We start from the raw sequence: 22,644 nt of genomic DNA, 5'->3' as shown, positions 1-22,644 counted from the left end.
ATGAGCTCAACACAGAAGGTGAGGAAAATATCACAGTTTCACTAAATAATCAGTCACGTCTAAAACTCTCATACTCCCAACCTGTTATATGACTCTGTTGCATTTTATTATGTATTTTTAAATTGTGTTTACAAACATTAAGAAGTCACAAGCAATTATTGTTCTTTAATATTATTATTAGTTGTAGTAGTGATATTAATTAAATTTTCAATTCAATTCAGTGTTATTTATACACCACCAAATCACAACAATAGTTGCCCCAAGGTGCTTCTTTTCTTTTCTTTTCTTATTTTCTTTTCTAAATGTACTTGTATATTGTTCACATGTTGAAATAAATTACCAATCAATCAATATTGTAATGTGGATCCTACAATAATACATACAGACGAAAAACCCAACAATCATATGACCCCCTATGAGCAAGCACGTTGGTGACAGTGGGAAGGAAAAACTCCCTTTTAACAAGTAGAAACCTCCAGCAGAATAACAGAGGGGCGGGGCTATCTGCAGAGAGCAGTTAGGATAAAAGACATGCTGTGGAAGTACATTATTATTATTATTATTGTTATTATTCTGATTACTATTAATAATATTATTATTATTGGTATTATTGTTGTTCGAACAGACTTAATATTGGTTTATCACTGCAAAAAACACGTTCAAAGCACCACAACGGTAGCCCGATATCGGGCAGTAAACACGTTAAGTGTGTATATTTTCCCTTTTTTGAGTTTTTTTGCTCATATAAATTGAAATGCTATTAATATAGATTGAAAATGAATGACATTTAATTGCCTTTAATCAAAAATGAATCCAGTGTTTTCTATAGTGAAACGTTTGACCAGTCATGAATTATTTTTAACACCAGGTTGGATGTAATGTGTTAGAACTACCAGCAGGTGGGGATAATAGACCTTTAAGGTGTTTGGTGCCACACTCCACCTTCAGGTTTAAAACTAGTGTTAATGGAGGGAGTTTGAAGGTTGAGTTTGTTCCACGACTGCATTTCACTCACTGCCTCTGTTTGTATCTCTGTCACTGCAGGACCAACATGGAGCGAGAAGTCAGCGCTCTCAGGAGGCCGACAAACCTCAAAGAAGAAAGAGAGAGAAAACATACAGCTGTGATGAATGTGGAAAAGAGTTTACTAGGAAGGCTTCACTAAAACAGCATCAGGTCATCCACACTGGAGTTAAAGCGTACAGCTGTGACTTGTGTGGAAAGTCTTTTTCCAGGAAGGATGCTCTAAAACATCACCAACTCATCCACAGTGGAGTTAAACAGTACAACTGTGATCAGTGTGGCAGAGCTTTTACTCAAAGTAGCTACTTACAGAAGCATCTAGTTACCCACTCTGGAATTAAGGCTTACAACTGTGACATCTGTGGCAGAACTTTCAGCCGGCAAGAAAACCAAAATATACACCTACGCATTCACACCGGACATGATGTGTACTGCTGTGATCAGTGTGGCAGACAGTGTATAACCAACAGGCAGTTACAACGTCACATGTTGACCCACACTAAGGAACGACCTTATAAATGTGACCTGTGTGAGAAGACTTTTAAATCTCCACGTCACCTGAAACAACACCAACAGATCCATACCAGAAAGAGACTCTACAAGTGCAGCTACTGTGAGGTATGTATTTTTATTTTTATCTGTGTTAACTGAAACAGTAAAATGTAATTGGACGTCTGCAGAGATGCTCTTTATTTCAGGCGACGTTCAGGATAAAAATGTTGAAGGACTGACTTACACTGTCTTTGTGTCTTTGTTTAGAAGCAGAGCGACACAGATGGATCCAGTTCTCAACCCTGTCATCACTGTGGTGGTGGGAAAGACTTTCGTTGTGACCTTTGTGGAAAAACTTTCAATTGGCAAGGCTCCCTAAAAAGACATCAACGTAGACACACTGGAGACAAACTGAAATACTGCAAAGAATGTGGGAGAAGCTTCACCACACCAACTGAGTTAAAACGCCATGAACTGATTCACAGTGGGGTTAAAAAGCACCTCTGTGATCAGTGTGGGTCATCTTTCATCTCTGCATTGGAGCTTGAATCACACAAACGGATCCACACAGGAGAGAAACCATACAAGTGCAGACACTGTGACAAAAGCTTCTCACATTCAGGTAGTCATATCTATCATGAACGTACACACATGGAAGGAAACTACAGCTGTGACCAGTGTGACAAGAGCTTCAGGAATCTCAGTTCATACTCCAAACACAAACGATCCCACGTTACTAACAAACAGTTTCACTGTTACCAATGTGCCAAAACATTCACCTCATTATCTGCTCTGTGCAAACATCAGCGTGATCACTCAGGGCTGAAATCACTCCCATCACAGTGAATCTGAAGAGACAGAAAGATCCTCTGGTTTCAGTGTCAGACTTAAAACCCTTGAGATCAGGCTCCACAGAGCTCAGATCGAATCTCCTGTAAAGATCTGATGAAAATGTTACACTGGATGGATGTATAATTTCTTTTTCTGAAGGTTGCTCTCTTCCTGTTTCTGCGAGTGCTGACTGCACAGATGTAATATAGATCCATGTCACTGTTTGGAAGTATTCATCATCATCATCATCAACTTTATTTATAAAGCACTTTAAAAACAACCACAGCTGACACAAAGTGCTGTACATTTGAACTATAAAATAAAATTACATAAGATATAAGTAAAAACCAAATAAAATAAGAGTAAAATCATAACTACTTCAATTAAAAGAGAAACTAAGTCTCGCTGAGGTTAAAAGCCAAGGAATAAAAGTGGGTTTTAAGACGTGATTTAAAAGTGGACAGTGAAGGGGCCTCTCTAACGTGCATGGGCAAATTATTCCATAATTTAGGAGCCACGATAGAGAAGGCCCTGTCCCCTCTGAGCTTCCTCCTGGATCTCGGTACCTCCAGGAGCAGCTGGTCAGCTGACCTGAGAGACCGACAGGGTATGTGGGGATGAAGAAGCTCAGAGAGGTAAGGCGGGGCAAGACTATGAAGACATTTAAAAACAAACATAAGAAGTTTAAAATTAACTCTAAAAGACACAGGCAACCAGTGCAGAGAGGCTAGCACGGGGGTTATATGCTCTCTTTTTCGAGTTCCTGTTAGGAGTCGTGCAGCCGCATTTTGAACCAGCTGCAGACGTGAGAGCAATGACTGACTGACCCCCACATAAAGTGAGTTACAGTAGTCCAGGCGGGAAGAAATAAAAGCATGGATCACTGTTTCGAAATGCTGCCTCGAGAGAAAAGATTTTACTCTTGCCAGTCACCTTAAATGATAAAAACTGGACTTCACCACTGCTCTGATTTGGTTGTCCAATTTAAAATCACTGTCCAACTTAAAACCAAGGTCAGTAACAACAGGTTTAAAATAGACTTCCAGGGATCCTAAAACAACAGAGGAGGACTCACAGGGACCACTGGGTCCAAACACCAACACTTCTGTTTTCTTTTCATTAAAATTTAAAAAGTTTAGAGCCAACCAAGCTTTAATTTCATCTAGACATGTCAAAAGAGGTTTTATGGAGGTGGCATCCTTGTGTCTTAGTGGCAAATAAATTTGGCAGTCATCGGCATAACAATGAAATGAGATCCCATGCCTCCTAAGGATAGAACCCAGAGGCAATAGATACAGTGAAAAGAGCAGTGGCCCTAAAATTGAGCCCTGCGGGACGCCGCATGACAGAGGAGCAGAAGACGATTCATAACCGAGAAGGCTAACAGAGAAAGTTCTATCTGACAAATAAGACCTAAACCAATTAAGTGCAGTTCCACCAATACCCACTACATCATGTAATCGAGAAATTAGAATATTGTGGTCTACGGTGTCAAAGGCAGCAGTTAGGTCAAGCAAGACAAGAACAACATTGTTACTAGAATCACATGCCAGAAGGATGTCATTAAAAACCCTTAATAATGCAGATTCTGTGCTGTGAAGGGTTTTAAAACCTGATTGAAAAACCTCAAAGATGCCATTATCATCTATAAAATCTTTCAGTTGACTAAAAACAATCTTCTCTAAAACCTTGGAGACTAAAGGCAGCTTGGAAATAGGCCTATAGTTTGCTAAAACTGTGTGATCAAGGCCAGGTTTCTTAAGCAGTGGCTGCACTACTGCATGTTTGAAATTTGCAGGAACCATACCAGAAGACAGACTGGTGTTAATAATTTCAAGGACATACTGTCGTATACTAGGAAAAATTTCTTTAAAAAATTGTGGAGGGACAGGATCCCGTGGGGAACCTGTGGGCTTAATATGACGAACCACATCCTCTAAAGTGGAGAGCGTCACAAGCTCAAACTGAGTGAAAACAGCAGCGCAAGGGACAGAGACAGAGGGGTCAGAGTCAGGAGCTGTGATAAAAGCCCTGGTGGTGACAACCTTTTCAATAAAAAAGTTCAAAAAATCATTGCAAATCTCAGGAGAAACTTCCAGACAGACATTCAATGGAGTATTAAGAACAGTGTCAATGGTCCTAAATAACACACGTGGGTTATGACAGTTGGAAGAAATAATATTTGCAAAATATTCCCTTTTTGCCTCTTTAACAGTGTTCTGGTAGCGATGCCAGCAGTCTTTGAGAATTTGAAATGATACATGCAGTTTATCCTTTTTCCATCTCCGTTCTGCTCGACGACATTCCCTCTTAACAGCACGACTGCTCTCATTAAACCAAGGCTCAGGTTTAGCCTTAAGCTGCCTGGCTTTTAAAGGAGCCACAGAGTCCATGATTTTTTGACAACAAGAATAAAACCAGGAATTTAGCTCTTCTGTATCAGAGGAAACAAAGTCAGAAGGGCCGCCGAGCTGATTAAAAGCAGCAGAAAACTGCGCGGCAGTGGCGGGGTTAATAACCCGATAGCACCGAGTAGCAGCGCCAGATTTAACTGCGGTATGTGTCAAACCAACGTTGAATAACACAGGCATATGATCTGAGAGTGCACAGTCACAAATTTCCAAGTTAGTGACAGGCAGACCATATGACAGAACAAGGTCCAGTGTGTGTCCGTGCTCATGTGTAGGGCCAGGCACGGACTGTACCAGGCTAAAAGAGTCAATAAGGCTTAAAAAGTCCTTTACCAGTGGCTTATCAGGACAACATACATGTATATTAAAATCTCCAACAATAAGAACACTATCATAGTTGGGCATAATCCCAGCTAAAAAATCAGAAAAGTCATTTATGAAGTTCTTATTGTATTTCGGGGGGCGATAGATGACAGCGCAGAAAATCGGGTTTGTATGACTCACCTCAAACGAGGTAAGTTCAAAGCTGGAGAACGAAGGCTGTAGAAAACACTGTTTACATTTAAAATCCTTTTTGTAAACAGTCACTGTGCCTCCACCTCTGCCTGACGTCCGTGGCGAGTTAAAATAACAACAATCCGCAGGTAAAAGTTCAGATAGAGCACTGGACTCACCAACACTCAGCCACGTCTCAGTCACACACAGGAAATCCAGATCACGGGAACTGAAGAAGTCCCGAAGAATAAAAGTTTTGTTTAAAAGTGATCTGGCATTCACCAGGCCAATCCTAGCGGGAGCTGGAGTTGGCGCTCGGGGTTCATGAGGTCCAGAAACCCACCGCAGCGATCTCAGGTTCCGATAATGTTGACAGCGAAGGTTTAGCCTGGGAGGGCATGGGCAGCGGGGCCGAGGAGCATCATCATCAAAGCCGACCACAGGCACCAAACAGGCATCAACAGGATCCAGAAAACGCCGACATGCAAACAGCCTTGGCAAGAATCCATGCACTGGTCGGAAAGCAGCAGGATAATTCGTTAGATAAACCTTTAGCTTCACCAGACGACCGCTTCGTTTACCCCGGCGACGATAACGCTTTCGCCGGGAAGGTAGCGTGGGAACCCGGTACAGGTAACCTGGGGTTTCAGATCGAAATGGGGGCAGGGGTTGCTGCCCACCAGCTCCAAAGGACACAATATTTTGGACCACAGGTTTGAGGTCCAATAGTGTCTGGCGATCATACCTCAGCAGAGACTTTGTTTCATGGATGACACAAATTAGAAATAACATAAACAGGAACAAACTTGGCAGTGACAGACGAGCAGCCACACACACCGGCGCCATCTTGTCTTCACTAGGTTAGATCACTAGTATTAGAGAACTGCTGATGCTGTAAAGCTGCTGCTCAGTCTGATGGGCTGATGTGTTGTTATTGGTGATGCTGGATGAAGGGCTGGTGGACCAGGTGAGCTCAGGTTGAGGGTAGATCCCGTCTGAGCTGCAGGTGATCCTTTGTCCTACTTGTTGGAGATTAACTTTACGGACTGGAGCTGAAAAAAAAATCTAAGAATAAAAAAAACAAAAAAAATATATTTCTAAAGAAGTCAGAACACAATTTTCCTTTTCTGTTCATTTCATGTTAACATGATTTAATTTATCAAAAAATCATGTAAACATGGTGAATGGACTGCTGAGGACTGGGGCAAAGTCATATTCTCAGATGAAGCCTCTTTCCGATTGTTTGGGGCATCTGGAAAAAGGCTTGTGCGGAGAAGAAAAGGTGAGCGCTACCATCAGTCCTGTGTCATGCCAACAGTAAAGCATCCTGAGACCATTCATGTGTGGGGTTGCTTCTCATCCAAGGGAGTCTGCTCACAATTTTGCCCCAAAACACAGCCATGAATAAAGAATGGTACCAAAACATCCTTTAAAAGAGCTACAGATTAAAAATGCCCAAGGTGAAGCACTCAAAAGTCTGGCTGTACTTCACAGCAAAAGATGCAAACTCAGCAGTATGCAACAAGTGCTTTAAGGTGATACTGTGCAAAGGAGGTAACACCTCGAATCTGATGAAGCACCTGGTGATGCATAGCGTTTTTGTAAAAGCTAGAAAATGCACCGTATTTGATAGCTTGCTGCAAGACCTCACACCGAGCACATCTACTGCGGATGTGGTGCCTGTTATCGGACCTGGAGTTAGCAAAATCCCCCAAGAACCCGAAGAGTGGAGTCCTGGCCTCTAGCCCTGCCAGTTTAGCACCGGTTCCAACCAAAGGAGTTATGTTGTATCAACAGAAAAGGCTAACTTGGTTATCATTTTGCAGAAAAAAAGAGACTGCTAAAAATAAAAACACAAGAGGTTTTTGTACAAAGTTTGTGTTTTCCATTCTTTAAGCTCCAGTTTGAGCACAGTTTAAGCACCGGCACGGTTTCAAAATTTCCGGTTTGACACCGGTATCGGATAAAACTTAAAGAATACCCATCCCTATTTGTTACCATGTTTCCATTGTGTAGTGTAGTCGATAGGTTAGTTTTCTTTGTCAGAACAATGAGGCCACTGCAACTGTATGACATATATACCTGTATACACTTGACTTATATTGACATGTATACACTATACATACACTGGAGTGGTTATATAATGGAATCACTGTGATAAGCATCTAACCTACATGTTTAAAATCACAAGACCCACATATTTAGGTCAAATATTATCTACAATTATATTAATGAAGTTTTTTCCACCTGGGATTGTTTTTTCTCGCCTCAGCTGCCAGAAGGCATGAAAACCTGTATTTTCTTCCTGTTGTTATGATTCTGTGTATTAAACTGTTCCAAGAATTTTCATCTTTTCCAGAGAATCTTTTTGAGTGCTTTGATTTTAACTGAATCTAAAGCAACTGGTCCTCCACATCGTTGGCGGAATAAGTGCAACCTGTAATCAAATGGAAACGTCTCCTTTTAAAACTTGTTTTATTAGTTTCAATGTTTTAACTTTATGCATCAAGCAAAAATTTATTTATATGCAACATTCTCTGCCTGGAAGAAATTTGTTGAACATTTAAACCTATTTTCTGCACATTCCAGCACATAAAATAAAATAGTTTTTGTGTTTACACTCAGTCTTTCAAATAGATGCAAGTAAAACGAAAGCAGAAAATAAATAAAATTAAAGACTCAGCAGTCCTGTTGCTCTATTTTCACCTGTAAAGTAGGAGTGGGGTAGGCGGAGGTTTACCCTGGTGCAGGTGTGCCGCAGCGGTCAGTGAAAGAATCCACGAGTTTCTCTGTGAATTTCCAATAACGTGGTAGCGCACTCGGTGCTTGCTTGGAAGTTTGGGGGGGGGGGGTTTCGCTGTAAAAAGAAGTTTTCTTCCCACGCACAACGGATACAAATGTTTTAGTCGCTTTTTATGGAATCAAACTCAAAGTAAGGTCAGTACTTCCACGCTTTAAACGCTGCATGCTCATACTCTCTCTGCACTCGATATATGATCCATTGTTGACCTGCACACAGCTGTTGTCACAAACATCGCACTTGCTTACATCACTGTCATGAGACATTCTCGCAAAAAATCAAAGTTTTAGTAACGCGGTAACGCAGCGTTCCTACGGGAAAGTAACGGAAATCTAATTACCGTTTTTGCAATAGTAATCCCTTACTTTACTCGTTACTTGAGAAAAGTAATCGGATTACGCGTTACTGCCCATCTCTAATTGTAAGTGGGAGACAGGATGAAAACAGGACATCCCCTACACTGAACGACTGACCACAGCAGGAATATTCCTCCCACATGGCTTCATATGTGTTGTTCAGTTACCTGTTTACAAGTTGGCGACACCCCTTAAGAAATATCAGCAAACAGTGGCTGAGTCCACCACATGTCCACAAGTCCACACCTCCACCAAATTAACAAAATGTAAGTGGAACACTTTCAGGGACCTACCGCTCCAGTAGATAGCTTGCTGAGATTTTGTTGTCACAACTCCTTTCTGTTTATTTCATGTAAACATGATTTATTTTACAGAAATCATGTAATTCTTGAATCTTATGGAACTGCCATAACGAATTAATTAAATACACCCTTAAATAATGAATTAAATGTGGCAATAATTAATTACATAAATATTTATGACACATGTAATTAATTAATTATTGACACTGTTCTGTTATTACTAAAAGTTGTAAAATGTATCACTAAAATATCATTCTCAGTCAGTTGTTATTCATTATGTGTTTACAGCATCCTCTGTGGTTGCTCCAAGTAATGCACTTTAGAAACGCCTTTATTTTGAAAAAAAAAAAAAACCAACTAACCCTAACCATAACCCTATTGAACAGGAAGTCCGCTCAGTCGAGCAAAGGAAGTGAGCAATAGTGATGGTAAATTCGATTCCTTTTACTGAATCGAGTTTTAATGAGTCACTCACCAAAGTGAATTGGGTTCTTTGAGTCATTTGATTCACTAAGTCAGTTGACCATAGAGTGGAAAAAAATGTACATTTTCACTCAAACTTAATTGGTTTCTCTTTTCATGTATATCCTACTGCTAAGATGAGTGATTCTATAAGAAAACAACTATTTTATAGAGCAAAAAAGAGCAAAAAAATTTCTAAAGGGAATATTTATTTTGTTTATTTTTATTTTCCTTAAATGTCTCAAATATATATATATGTGTGTGTACTTTTTTTTTTTTCTAAACGTCCACTGAGCTGTGAGCCAGGGGGCGGTAATGCGCCTTAACATTGGTTGCCAACCAAGAAGAAGAAGAAGCTGTAAGCCAGGAGGGAGGAGGTGAGCGAGTCCTGAGTGATTCGCATTATCTATAAGCTGAGGCTGGTGAAAAGGGTCTAATTGCAAGGCTCAAGAAAGTAATTAATTAAGTCTTGACCAGGGGTCGGCAACCTTTAACACCCAAAGAGCCATTTGGACCCAGTTTCCACGCAAAAGAAAACACTGGGAGCCGCAAATACTTTTTAACATCTAAAATGAAGATAACACTGTATATATTGTTTTTTACTTTTATGCTTTGTGTGAACAAATAAGGTGTGTTGCTTATGAAATCCATGAAGTGCTACAGAGAAAATTACATTTTATTTATGTAATTAACACATTTTGAACTCTTAAAGAAATATAACAAAAGGAAAAACACCCAGCTGAAATAAAATGATCCAGCAAACAAAAACTGTTGTGAGCCGCCACCCTTATATCGCCTTTGGGCTTTTGGAGCCTTGACCTGGCTTTTAAAAGATATTGAAAAAAAAGCACTGTGTTGCTAAAAGAAAAAGAAAAATAGATATATTTATTCTCTTTAGCTGATATTTTGAAATATAAAGGAAATAAAGGAGATTATAATGAATCAAGCATTTTTGTTCTTTTAGTTCCAAAGTGGGAGTTTTCTCACTGTAAAGACTCGAGTTCAGTGTTGACTGTGTGCTCTGTGTTCTCGAACTCCTGTATGCGCTGGGTTGTTCAGTTTTCCAGCAAAACAAAATTTGTGTTCAAGCATTATTTGCTAATTTCCATCGAGCTCCTCCTCACCTGCTGTGCATTTGTGTTCAGCAGCCTTTCCTCTGTGTTTCTCAGGTTTTGTATTTCAAATAGTACTAGTATTTTAAAAGGTAATAAAATCTTTCATCAGTTTCATAAACTTTAACCCTGTATTAGTGTTACTGTTTTTGAAACTCACCTGTAATGTTTTCTGTCAGTGGTGTATGTTTAACATCACTGTGGCTTCTGTGAATCTGTTCTGTTTTATTGTTTCTAAACTTTTATGTTGTCTATTTACAGCCTTTGGTTAGAGAAGTGCTTTTAGCTGCTTATCGGAGGAGAATGTACTTCCTGAACAAAAATGACCCCTAGAGGTTGAAGATAGTAATGCATATATCATGTTTTAGATTTTTCGTTTCTGTTTATGCATTACAGTAAAATGTTTAGGAAGTTGTGGGGATAAAAACAAACACTTCAGTCAACTCACACTTGGACCCTGAAATGTGTGAAGATCTAAATATTTATCAAAGTCAGATTTATAATATGTGATGTATAACTGTATTTTATAGGGAAAACAAAAACAAGGTTGAGTATGGAGAGAAATAACAGAATAACAGAGATTAATGAAATATTACACAGACATAAAGAATCCCATTTTTAAAATCAGTCACTCCTGTTAAAAGATATTATTAAAATATGTTTACAAATCTCTAAATAACATTTACCCTGCAATAACACAACTTGGAAACTCCCATTGTAAATTAGTGCTATATATAAAAGGAAATACATACATGAATTAATAAAAAATAAAATACAATTTCATAACATTAATATAACCACGAAGGAAACCTAAAATCATCAAAACAACTTCGCCAGTACAATAAAATACCCTGAAATTGATCAGAAACTGAACTGATGACTTCCTATTTAGATATTTGTTTCAGTTCAGTGATGGTGGATTATAACCTCCATTCAAATCATTCAAAAAAGAGGAAACTATAGAACATGTTATATTACACTGTGAGAAGGTAACTGATCCAAAACCTCAGTAACATAAAAATGAAACTGGATCTTATTGATTTACTACAAAAGGACCCAAGAAGTGAAAGTTATCAGGAATTATTCCAGTTTTTAAAAGAGAGTAAATTGTTTGGGAGGATGTGAGGGTCGATGTTCCAGTTCACACTCCACACCAGTTGGTGGCGGTAATGCACCATGTTGTTGTTTGACAACCACCAATAAAAGAAGAAGAGGGCGGAGCAAAGTGAGGACGCTCCACGAGAGGAGGCGTTTGCACAGAGAGTTGCTTTTTCATTCAAAGAGAATAAAGTAGTACCAACGCTTGGATCGATATCTGCATCGATCTGCCCACCCTTGTCTCCTGGTTCGTAGCTGAGATCAGCGTGAACCACGTGGGTCTCTGCTCCCTGATCTGTTTCCTGTGTTTGGAAAGAGTTCCAGCTTCATCACGGAGTTTCTCTCGGTTTGTGGGCTCATCTAAAGGTAAGCACCGAGCTAACTTTACTGTGAGTTCAGTTCATGTTGAGTTTAGCTCCTGAATGAGGTCTTCTGCTGCTCTCCTCGGTGTCTGTTCACAGTTTATTGTGAACACGTTGAGAGAAGAGTGAGAGAGTGTTTGGAGAAAAACACCAACTAATCATTAGCTCAGCATGCTGGGAGAAGTTGGAGCAGAAAAGTCTTTTCATTGTCCCTGCAGCTGTTTTCCTGCATGCACCAAACCTCTACAGTCTCATTTCTATTTGAAGTGATAACAGGAAATGGATGAGAGCGATCTGCTGCAGTATCAGGGTCACAATAAACTTTATTGTCCAGCTGCTGTGGATGAACACATGAGAGGAAGTGAACTCCTACAAAGTGTCATTTTAATGAGTGTGGCTGCTGTAAAGTGATGCACAGGAAGATGTTAACAAAAACTAATGAAACAGAGATGAAAGTAAACAGTGTTCATATTTGAAAGCACAGAGAATAAAAATATATTGTGGTGGTTAATGTGCAGGAGAGTGTGAAGAATGTAATAATGTCTTTCCTGTGTCAAACACAGCTGCAGGAAGGAAAGCACTGAAACCACTGATCAAAGCTCATTAATCAAAGATCGCTGATCAGTGGCCATGAGTACCATTCACAAAGAGTTGAGTAGTCGCTGCAATCACAGCATTTGAGCAATGATCATGAGAATTTGCATATTAATGCTCAATAACTGACCTCCCAGCCCATTGTTCCTTCAGTGGTTCTAGTTTCAGTCATTATGAAAATGCACTGTTGAAAATTGGGTAAACCTGCAGTCAGCTGAGACTAGAGCTGGGCGATAGAACGATAACGATATGTATTGCGAAATAACTTTTTCTTGATAGAAAAATTAAACTATTGCGATAGACCTCACCGCTCTTGTCCTCTTTAAAAAAAAAAAAAGACCAGCCAATCCAAAATAAGTAGCACAGAGCCGAACCAATCACAGCCGCAGCGTCACGTCACTTGACTTGTTACGTACAGCACAAGTGCCAAGCCGCACATGTGTATTTGTTTGGGAAGCAGCCAGCCGCCGTGTCGCCCGGGTAATGGAGGAAATGAGTGTGCTGACTAGAGAAAAATCAACCGAGAGCGTGACCGAAGGTTACCGAAGAGAAAACAGATGATGGTTCCAATGCCGGAGAGATTGTCGAAAGGAAGAGCCACAGAAGTTCCGTAGTGTGAAGGTATTTCGGCTATTTCAAGTCTGACAAAAAACAGAGTAGCGCGCACTGTAAAATGTGCCGAAAGCAAGTCTGGAAATACAATAAACCGGTGCATGCTCAATTTCTGACTGAAAGCGCTAATTTGTCATTCGGCTTTTGTCAGACTAAAGTAACTGTTAAAACTGTTTGAAAAGCTAAGCTATACAACAAGGAGAGATTGAGAATTTCCTTTTAGTTCTCAGTTTATTTGATATTGACAAAAGTTATTAGTAGTAGTAGTAAAAATTAGTATTTTTAGAATTAATATTTTGTTTCTAAGTGGAATTGACAATTTAGTAGTCTGTTTTGTTTGTTCTATTTTGAAACTTAAACGCTTTAGCGGCTGCCTTTTGTGTAGTTTGCAATATTTGCCTTTATTTATCTGAAAAAGTCTCATGTTCCTTAAGTACATCTACCCCGTTGAATTGTTGATGGAGTCTTTAAACTTGTAGTTACTGTTTTCCAGACTGAAGCAGAGTCGTTAGCTGAAAACTGGTTTTAGAGGTTCATTCAGGACACCTTCTCAGGCTCTTACAGCCTTACCTGTATCATAACAAAGTGTATAAACCCCAATCCACCTTTAACATGGTCCTTCTCCCAAACCTTAGTTAGTGAGAGAGTTTCCTCACTTTGCAGCACAACACGTCTCATAAGATTTCTACAAGCAATCAGAGTGAAATTTGTACTTTGTGTTGTCAGATGAACTCATGAGACACTTTGACTCTTCAGTGCAGTGTGGAGCCTAACAAAGATCTGTTTTGTGTCCCAGCTGATCAGCAGGAGGAGAAGAGTCTGACGGAGCATCAGAGGAACATTTTCAGCCATCTGGACTCAGCTGAGTCACTACAGAGGAAACAATGAGCTCAACACAGAAGGTGAGGAAAATATCACATTTTCACCAAATAATCAGTCACGTCTAAAACTCTCATACTCCCAACCTGTTATATGACTGTGTTGCATTTTATTATGTATTTTTAAATTGTTTTTACAAACATTAAGAAGTCACAAGCAATTATTGTTCTTTAATATTATTATTAGTTGTAGTAGTGATATTAATTAAATTTTCAATTCAATTCAGTGTTATTTATACACCACCAAATCACAACAATAGTTGCCCCAAGGTGCTTATTTTCTTTTCTTTTCTTATTTTCTTTTCTAAATGTACTTGTATATTGTTCACATGTTGAAATAAATTACCAATCAATCAATATTGTAATGTGGATCCTACAATAATACATACAGACGAAAAACCCAACAATCATATGACCCCCTATGAGCAAGCACGTTGGTGACAGTGGGAAGGAAAAACTCCCTTTTAACAGGAAGAAACCTCCAGCAGAACCAGGCTCACAGAGGGTCGGGGCCGTCTGCAGAGAGCAGTTGGGGCGAAAAAAGGAAGACAGGATAAAATACATGCTGTGGAAGTACATTATTATTATTTTTATTAATACTAATATTGTTGTTATTATTATTAATACTACTAATAATAATATTATTGCTTTCATTGATGTATAAATAGACTTGTAGTGTGTATATTTTTCCTTATTTGAGTTTTTTTGCTCATACAAATTGAAATGCGATTAATATAGATTGAAAATGAATGACATTTAATCGCCTTTAATCAAAAATGAATCCAATGTTTTCTACAGTGAAACGTTTGAACAGTCATGAATTATTTTTGATTCGTTGCACCGCTATAAAAATATCTAATAGGAAACAGCAACGTGAAATATAAAAAAAAGTATAGAGCTGGTAAACATTTATTACTTTTCTGAGTGTGTTAGCATGCTAGTCTTAATATTTGTGTACAGCAGGAGGGATGGGCATGATTTTAGAGTGTTTGAACAGTCATGAATTATTTTTAACACCAGGTTTGATGTAATGTGTTTCTACTACCAGCAGGTGGGGATAAGAGACCTTTAAGGTGTTTGGTGCCACACTCCACCTTCAGGTTTAAAACTAGTGTTAATGGAGGGAGTTTGAAGGTTGAGTTTGTTCCACGACTGCATTTCACTCACTGCCTCTGTTTGTATCTCTGTCACTGCAGGACCAACATGGAGCGAGAAGTCAGCGCTCTCAGAAGACTGACAAACCTCACAGAAGAAAGAGAGAGAAAAAACACACCTGTGACGAGTGTGGGAAAGGTTTTACTGAGAAGGCTGAACTAAAACAACATCAGGTCATCCACACTGGAGAGAGACCGTTCAGCTGTGACTTGTGTGGAAAGACTTTTTCCTGGAAGGATTCCCTAAAAAAACACCAAGTCATCCACAGTGGAGTTAAAGCGTACAGCTGTGATCAGTGTGGCAGAGCTTTTACTCAAAGAAGCAGCTTACAGTGTCATCTAGTTACCCACTCTGGAATTAAGGCATACAGCTGTGACATCTGTGGAAAAACTTTCAGCCATATAGGGAGCCGAAATACACACCTACGCATTCACACTGGACATGATGTGTACTGCTGTGATCAATGTGGCAAACGGTGTACAACCTACAGGCATTTACAACGCCACATGTTTACCCACACTGAGGAGAGACCTTATAAATGTGACCTGTGTGAGAAGACTTTTAAATCTCCACGTCACCTGAGACGACACCAACAGATCCACACCAGAAAGAGACTCTACAAGTGCAGTTACTGTGAGGTATGTATTTATATTGTTATCTTTATCTGTGTTAACTGAAACAGTAAAATGTAATTGGATGTCTGCAGCGATGCTCTTTATTTCAGGTGACGTTCAGGATAAAAATGTTGAAGGACTGACTTACACTGTCTTTGTGTCTTTGTTTAGAAGCAGAGCAACACAGATGGATCCAGTTCTCAACCCTGTCATCACTGTGGTGGTGGGAAAGACTTTTGTTGTGACCTCTGTGGAAAAACTTTCAGTCGACAAGACGCCCTAAAAACACATCAACGTAGACACACTGGAGACAAACTGAAATACTGCAAAGAATGTGGGAGAAGCTTCACCACACCAAATGAGTTAAAACGACATGAACTGATTCACAGTGAGGTTAAAAAGCACCTCTGTGATCAGTGTGGGTCATCCTTCACCACTGCATGGGAGCTTAAATCACACAAACGAGTCCACACAGGAGAGAAACCATACAAGTGCAGACACTGTGAAAAAAGCTTCTCACAGTCAAGTCATCGTAACTATCATGAACGTACACACATGGAAGGAAACTACAGCTGTGACCAGTGTGACAAGAGCTTCAGGAATCTCAGTTCATACTCCAAACACAAACGATCCCACGTTACTAATAAACTGTTTCACTGTTACCAATGTGCCCAAACATTCACCTCATTATCTGCTCTGTGCAAACATCAGCGTGATCACGCAGGGCTGAAATCACTCCCACCACAGTGAATCTGAAGAGACAGAAAGATCCTCTGGTTTCAGTGTCAGACTTAAAACCCTTGAGATCAGGCTCCACAGAGTTCAGATGGAATCTCCTGTAAAGATCTGATGAAAATGTTCCACTGGATGGATGGATGTATAATCTCTTTTTCTGAAGGTTGCTCTCTTCCTGTTTCTGCGAGTGCTGACTGCACAGATGTAATATAGATCCATGTCACTGTTTGGAAGTATCAGAGAACTGCTGATGCTGTAAAGCTGCTGCTCAGTCTGATGGGCTGTTGTGTTGTTATTGGTGATGCTGGATGAAGGGCTGGTGGACCAGGTGAGCTCAGGTTGTGGGTAGATCCCGTCTGAGCTGCAGGTGATCCTTTGTCCTACTTGTTGGAGATTAACTTTACGGACTGGAGCTGGAAAAAAAACTAAGAATAAAAAAACCAAAAGAAAAATATATTTCTAAAGAAGTCAGAAAGAGATTTTCTTGTCACAATTTTCCTTTTCTGAAAATTGAATGTGAATCTCATACCACAGTAAAATATAACATTTGTCTTAGTGTTTTGACAAAGCATTTCTAAATACAGATAATGATTAAGTCAAACGATGATTTTAATGACACGCGTGGGAAGATCGCTCGCTCTACGGAGACAGCGCCGATCCCCAACTTACAGAGCATAAGCAGGTGTTTTATACCTTCTGGGCTTAAATTTACTACACCCCTAAACGTCACTCAGATACAGTTCATACATAGGTTTCAAAACCACAATGACTTAAGACAGTTTAAAATAACATTGTCTCCGTCTCCACAGCAGATGCTTCCTGTCATCTGACTTTCACTTCCCGTCTGGAAAACCAAACTGTTCCTCTTTTACAGAGACAATTTTAGAGCTACAAGCAAACATGATTAACCTCTCACCTATACATGAGATAAAGTCTACTGTGTGTTTGTCAGCATGAACTGCACTCAGTTTCAACTTGTAACCTTTTCCACCAGACAGAAGGCCAGCACGTACACATTTCAGATTATAACAAGCATTCAAAAGCATTTAGATTATAGATTCAACTCAACAGTTTAATGTGGTTATAACTGCACCTGTAATAAAGGCTAATTGGGTACCAATATGTTTAAACATCTAAATACAATATCAATACTGCAGATTGTATTATTAATGCAATAGTAATGATGATGATTATTAACAATAGCAGTAAAATAATTTCTAATCCCCCACATTCCCTCTCTTGGTGACCCTCAAAGAGGGTCACCACACTCTACGTGTGTCATTGCTCTGACCCTCTCTAGAAGTTCTCTGGCTCAGCAAATCATACAACCACATCATGTCATCTAAGTGGTCCAGTAATAAACGTCAGCTCCCCATTAAGAACAGTCCATGTGTGAGATTAGGTTTTTTCTGGGTCCCTCTCTTGTGGTATGTCAGGCCTCGGGCCTCCAGGATCCTCACCCCCTGTGGTAGCCGAGATCTACTGCAAAGGAACAAAACACATTTTCCTACGCCTCCCTAACTTATCATGTTCATCAATTGTTCTCTTTATTCAAACTTGGTTCAACCTATTATGTTTGGGGTCAAAGGAGCTTGCAAAGAAAAGCGTCTGGACTTCTTTAAGTTACTTGAAGACGTTTCACCTCTCATCCGAGAGGCTTCTTCAGTTCTAAGGTCAAATGGTGGAGAGTCCCAGATATAACCCTAGTGGGAGTGTCCCCCCACAGAGGGACAAAAGGACCCCCTGATGATCCTCTAATCGCCTGAGCCAAGGTGTGGAACTGGGTGTGGGTCCCAATCAGCCAGAGTTTCGGGTGGGTTCATTGTGAAACCTGGCCCCACCTTATCATGCGAATTCCTGAGGTCAGATGGCCCAGGGTGTGAGTGGGCGTTAAGGCGTCTGGGAAGGGATCTCAAAACTGGATTATAGATGGCAGAGAGTTGGTGTCGTAAACCACCGCCTCTGTTCAAAGATGGTCGCTCACAGTGGACATAGATGGCTTCTTTCACTCCTCTTTCAAACCATCTGTCCTCTCTGTCCAAAATGTGAACATTGGCATCCTCGAAAGAGTGTCCTTTATCCTTAAGATGCAGATGGACAGCTGAATCTTGTCCTGTGGAGGTCGCTCTTCTGTGTTGTGCCATGCGCTTGTGAAGTGGCTGTTTGGTCTCTCCAATGTAGAGGTCTGGGCATTCCTCGCTGCACTGTACGGCATACACCACATTGTTAAGTCTGTGTTTTGGCGTTTTGTCTTTCGGGTGAACCAGTTTTTGTCTGAGTGTGTTGCTGGGTCTGAAGTACACCGGGATGTCATGCTTGGAGAAAACCCTCCTGAGTTTCTCTGATACACCGGCTACATAGGGGATGACAATGTTGTTGCGCCTGTCCTTCTTATCCTCCCTCGCTGGTGTCTGATCTTCTTTTCTGTGCCTCTTTGCTGACTTTAAAAACGCCCATTTAGGATAGCCGCACGTTTTGAGTGCTTCCTTTACATGTGTGTGTTCCTTCTTTTTCCCTTCAGGCTTAGAGGGAACATGTTCTGCCCGGTGGTGTAGGGTCCTAATTACTCCAAGTTTGTGTTCCAGAGGGTGATGGGAGTCAAACAGGAGGTACTGGTCCGTGTGTGTGGGCTTCCGGTAAACTTCGATGTTGAGGTTGCCATTCTCTTCAATGTGCACAGCGCAGTCCAGGAAAGGCAAACAGTCATCCTTCGTGTCTTCCCTGGTGAACTTGATGTTTTTATCCACAGCGTTGATGTGCGCAGTGAAGGATTCCACTTCTTGTGTCTTGATTTTGACCCAGGTGTCGTCTACATATCTGTACCAGTGGCTGGGTACTCTTCCTTTGAAAGAGCCAAGAGCCTTGCTTTCCACTTCCTCCATGTAAAGGTTGGCTACAATAGGTGACACGGGGGAGCCCATGGCACAGCCATGTTTTTGTCTGTAATAGCCTTCGTTGTATTTGAAATATGTGGTGGTGAGGCAGAGGTCTAACAGTGTGCAAATCTGATCGGGTGTGAAGTTGGTCCTGTCCTCCAAGGAGTTGTCTTCTTGTAGTCGTTTTCTGACAGTCTCCACTGCCTCCGTGGTGGGTATGCAAGTGAAGAGAGAGACTACATCAAAGGACACTATGGTTTCATCTGGATCCAGGGTAAGTTTCTGGACCTTGTCAGTGAAATCGGTGGAGATCTTGATGTGGTGTGGGGTGTTCCCCACGAGAGGAGCAAGGATGGTAGCAAGGTGTTTTGCAATGTTATAAGTGGCTGAGTTTATGCTACTGACTATGGGTCTGAGTGGGACAGCTTCCTTGTGGATTTTTGGAAGTCCGTAAATGCAGGGTATGGCATCCCCTGGGTAAAGGCGGTGATAAGTAAGGCGGTCAATGATTTTGTCCTTTTCCAAGTCTTGAAGGCAAGCTATAACTTTCTTTTTGTAGCTGCTTGTGGGGTCTCGCTTTAAGGCTTCGTAGGTATTGTTGTCACTGAGGAGAGTAGTGATCTTTGTATGGTAATCTGTAGTGTTTAGGACCACGGTGCATCTTCCCTTATCCGCTGGTAAAACAGTGATGTTGTGGTCTTTGCTCAGGGAAGCGACGGCCTTCTTTTCCTGTATTGTGAGGTTGGACGGAGGGACTTTGGCACTGGAGAGGGTGGCTGAGACTTTCATCCTGATTTGCTCTGCTTCTGTCTGTGATAATTTATTAATCCGAATGGCAGATTCTGTGGCTGTGATGAGGTCCACTATGGGCAACTGTTGTGGAGAAATGGCAAAATTGAGACCTTTGGCTAATACTCTCTTTTCAGGTTCAGTGAGATTCCTGTCTGAAAAGTTCTTAACCCATTTCTCCTGACTGTCTTCAGGTGTGTTTTCTTCTATGGGTTGTGTAGGTTCAGATTCAGAATGAGGAGTGTGTGTTTTTGAAAGCAAGGTGTGAAATTTCCTGCGTTGTCTTTCTTTTCCTTTCGAGTGTTGGGCCCGCTGAGCCTTGTCCACAAACTTGTAAACCTCTTCTAAGATTGGAGAGGGTAGAAGTGTTTCCAGTTCCTGCAGAGTCTGGCTGATCTTGATCTGGAGGGCATCTATAGTGAAATGGACCTGTCTTATCCTTTCACTTAAAAGGTGATTTTGCGCTCTCTGTAGAATCAAGTCTGCTCTGTATCCCCTGACAGTGGATCCAAGGCGCAGGCTCTTGGGAACAACTCTGGTTTGTCTGCATCTTAGGTTGAAACGGAGATGGTTCCTATAATCCGCTAGTTTCCTTGATTCCCTTTCATACTCCCGCACCAGTTGAAGGGTGTTCCTCCCAAAATGTACGGCAATATGTCTGTGAAGGTTCTCAGTCATCCAGGTCATCGTAGTCAAAGGAGCTTGCAAAGAAAAGCGTCTGGACTTCTTTAAGTTACTTGAAGACGTTTCACCTCTCATCCGAGAGGCTTCTTCAGTTCTAAGGTCAAATGGTGGAGAGTCCCAGATATAACCCTAGTGGGAGTGTCCCCCCACAGAGGGACAAAAGGACCCCCTGATGATCCTCTAATCGCCTGAGCCAAGGTGTGGAACTGGGTGTGGGTCCCAATCAGCCAGAGTTTCGGGTGGGTTCATTGTGAAACCTGGCCCCACCTTATCATGCGAATTCCTGAGGTCAGATGGCCCAGGGTGTGAGTGGGCGTTAAGGCGTCTGGGAAGGGATCTCAAAACTGGATTATAGATGGCAGAGAGTTGGTGTCGTAAACCACCGCCTCTGTTCAAAGATGGTCGCTCACAGTGGACATAGATGGCTTCTTTCACTCCTCTTTCAAACCATCTGTCCTCTCTGTCCAAAATGTGAAACATTGGCATCCTCGAAAGAGTGACGTCTACGATGACCTGGATGACTGAGAACCTTCACAGACCTATTATGTTTGGGACTCTTTAATCAAAAGCATGAACCTAATTATCTTTTGACTTATTAACTATTATTTATACATATTCTTCAACATTACTCATCTCAGTACTCATCATTTCAACACTCTTAAAACGTTGCTTTCACGTCCCTGCATATGTTTACTGTTGCTCGCTCTATTTTCCCCTATCTAATCATCAACCTCCTGTACACAACTGTCGCTGCTGCAAGTGCCTCCACTCTGCCCTAAAAGTCACCTTTCCCAATAGATCACAAGAAAATCATTATAAGCGCCTATTCTACTAAAAGATCAAAAAGAGAACAACCATTTTAATCAATTAAGTTTAAACATATAAGCAATTACTCATGCGTAAATTTCATCATAGCTAAACGCTGCCTAAAAACAACTCCTGTGTGTTAACACTAACTTCATTTTAAACCCATATTTCCTATGTCATAACTAGAGATGGCACGATACCACTTTTTTATGTCCGATACCGATATCATAAATTTGGATATATGCCGATACCGATATGAATAAGCTCTTGTTAACTGTCTTCAGCGGGGAGAAAGTATGTAAACTCCTAGGCTGATAAACATGAAAGTCACCAGGCGTAAATCTGCAAACTGCCGCATTTGATTCCCAAAGAGCTATGAGCGGAAAAAGTGATAAGTCTTAGCATGGTGTGCCGTGTATCCTTTAAAACAAAATAAACATGGGGTCCTCGGGCTGTACAACTACAACCCGAGGACTAAACAAGACCAAAGACTCCATCTCCAGATTAACCGGACATGAAAGTCTTGTTATTAAGAAAGACAGAAAGTAATATAGCAAAAAAACTGTAAAACGTACCACCATATATGCATTTGCAGAGCGCTGTATCTTTAAATGCCATTTTTTGCTTTGTCTGGTCCTTGGTTTTTTTCCCTGCCCAGTTGAGTACCGAGGCCAGCTTGTTTGTAATGGCATAAGCCATTACACGGCGGACTCGCACCTCCAGTGTGGTCCCTCCAACCAAGGCAAAGCGTCTCACCTATAGACACATTTTAAGAGATGGAATTAGCGTGTCTCATGTTTTAAATGTGTATGCAAGTGCTTGTGTGTTTAATCAACAGGCCGTTGTTATGTATTTAAATCACATCTGACAGCTATTACACTTTATAGTTACAAAGTGTACATAACCTTTATATACTTACCATTGCCTTATTTGCCTCTTATGATTGAAGAGCTGCCTCTGCATTGTTTAGCTCCTCAATGTTGTGCAAGGGCAAATCCAGAGGCAATACCCCAGCATCTACCGATTCATTGCAGCAGGGATGGCGGATGGCTCTGACCTCCTCACGGAGTTCGTTAACAGCTGTCGTCAGGTCTGACAGCATAGCTAATATCTTTTGTGAGGTCGCATCTGTTTAAAAAAACAATTCCAGAAAGAT

The 22,644-nt window shown here is 40.8% G+C and overlaps 1 pseudogene across 1 annotated transcript in view; it reads left to right on the top strand.

The window, feature by feature from the left end:
* LOC148101542 (uncharacterized) overlaps positions 1–22,644 on the top strand; it is a 40,316-nt pseudogene continuing 17,672 nt past the window's right edge. Inside the window, exons 1-3 of the transcript XR_015719663.1 lie at positions 1–18; positions 1,045–1,641; positions 15,025–15,621. The product of XR_015719663.1 is annotated as an uncharacterized LOC148101542 (transcript). The remainder of the gene's footprint in view (positions 19–1,044; positions 1,642–15,024; positions 15,622–22,644) is intronic.

This window comes from Neolamprologus brichardi, chromosome 9 (genome assembly GCF_056152115.1).
Source record: "Neolamprologus brichardi isolate AB-2024 chromosome 9, ASM5615211v1, whole genome shotgun sequence".
In the NCBI taxonomy this organism is placed as follows: Eukaryota; Metazoa; Chordata; class Actinopteri; order Cichliformes; family Cichlidae; genus Neolamprologus; species Neolamprologus brichardi.
Note: the sequence above shows the minus strand (reverse complement) of the source record. Positions and strands in the feature narration are given on the sequence as shown.